This window comes from Struthio camelus, chromosome 29 (genome assembly GCF_040807025.1).
Source record: "Struthio camelus isolate bStrCam1 chromosome 29, bStrCam1.hap1, whole genome shotgun sequence".
Taxonomy (NCBI): domain Eukaryota; kingdom Metazoa; phylum Chordata; class Aves; order Struthioniformes; family Struthionidae; genus Struthio; species Struthio camelus.
In genome coordinates this window covers 4,140,055-4,141,803 of record NC_090970.1, presented here as the reverse complement: position 1 = coordinate 4,141,803, position 1,749 = coordinate 4,140,055, and the positions used below count along the sequence as shown (strand labels likewise).

General features: G+C 51.0%; 1 pseudogene; it reads left to right on the top strand.

The window, feature by feature from the left end:
* The first annotated feature begins 467 nt into the window (after window positions 1-467).
* Window positions 468-1,403, top strand: LOC138062747 (olfactory receptor 14A16-like; annotated as a pseudogene).
* Window positions 1,404-1,749: the final 346 nt, after the last annotated feature.

Below are 1,749 nucleotides of genomic sequence, written 5' to 3'. Positions count from 1 at the left end.
CTGCCCCAAGTGACAGTGGATGCTTTCCTCTCAGGACTCACAGCAGAAATGCCGAGGATTTCTACCTTGAAAGAACACTCCCCATGGGGGACAGGGGCATCTCAAATCAAATAAAAAAGGAGAAAAATTAATCCCTGAAAGTATTTTCTGCAAAACTGAGACAATGGATTTCATTCGACAGTTATTGTTCCCCCCATTCCCACGTACCCCCTACGGCACAGCCAGGTAGACTCCTGCGGAGCCCATGGGCAGAGGTCCCTACTCCTCCCGACACACTCTGCCAGCTTAAAGCAGAGCTCAAGCAAAGGACCTGCACAGAGATCCTCCCAATAAAGGAGAGAGGCAATGGGGTGTTTTTAATGAGAAATGGAACATTTTATTTTTTTAATTGTTTATTTATAAAAGTCTTTTCTAACTTGTCACTATCTTTTTCTCCTTGGACAGCTCCTCATGCCCAGGGGGAGCAAATGTCCAACAGCAGCTTCCTCAATGAGTTCCTCCTCCTGGCGTTTGCAGACACATGACAGCTGCAGCTCTTGCACTTCTCCCTCTTCCTGGGCATCTACCTGGCTGCCCTCCTGGCCAACGGCCTCATCATCACAGCCGTAGCCTGCCACCACCGCCTCCACACCCCCATGTACTTCTTCCTCCTCCACCTCGCCCTCCTCGACCTGGCCTCCATCTCCACCACTGCCCCCAAATCCATGGCCAATTCCCTGAGGGACACCACGGCCATTTCCTACTCGGGATGTGCTGCCCAAGCCTTTTTCTTCTTTTTCTTATGTTCAGCCGAGTATTCTCTCCTCACACTCATGGCCTACGACCGCTACGTTGCCATCTGCAGACCCCTGCACTACGGGACCCTCATGGGCACCAGAGTTTGTGTCAGGATGGCAGCAGCTGCCTGGGCCACTGGTTTTCTCAATGCTCTCCTGCACACTGCCAACACATTTTCCATTCCTCTCTGCCAAGGCAATGTCCTGGACCAGTTCTTCTGTGAGATTCCCCAGATCCTCAAGCTCTCCTGCTCACACTCCTACCTCAGGGAAGTTGGACTTCTTGTGGTTAGTACCTCTTTAGTCTTTGGGTGTTTCATTTTCATTGTGCTGTCCTATGCACAGATCTTCACAGCCGTGCTGAGGATGCCCTCTGAGCAGGGAAGGCACAAAGCCTTCTCCATGTGCCTCCCGCACCTGGCCGTGGTCTCCCTCTTTGTCAGCACTGGCCTGTTTGCCCACCTGAAGCCCTCTTCCATCTCCTCCCCAGCTCTGGATCTGGTGGTGGCTATTCAGTACTCCATGATACCTCCAGCAGTGAACCCCCTCCTCTACAGCATGAGGAACAAGGAGCTCAAAGATGCCCTGAGGAAACTGATTCTGGTGGTAGTAGTTAAGCAGCAATAATAATAACAATAATAATCCTGCTGATTCACCATGGCTGCTGGTCCCCACCATGCTGGAGGGACATGTGATTGTTCTCACATCACACACGGGCATTGGCCATCCACATGCACAAAGGGCACGGGGTCAGTTAGCCCGTGTGGGGCAAATTGCAAATTTCTCTCCCAGCACAGACCTGTTGGGATCCCTTTCTCACCCAGACACTCCTTTTCATGATGCCTAGAGTTCCAAAGCACTGAAATCCCTACATTTATCATGTTCAGCTGAAACTGGTCAACAGTTATGGAAGAAGGTGGGAAGGGAGGAAGGAGCAGAACAGCGTTTTTAGAAAAGAAAATTAACATGGGCA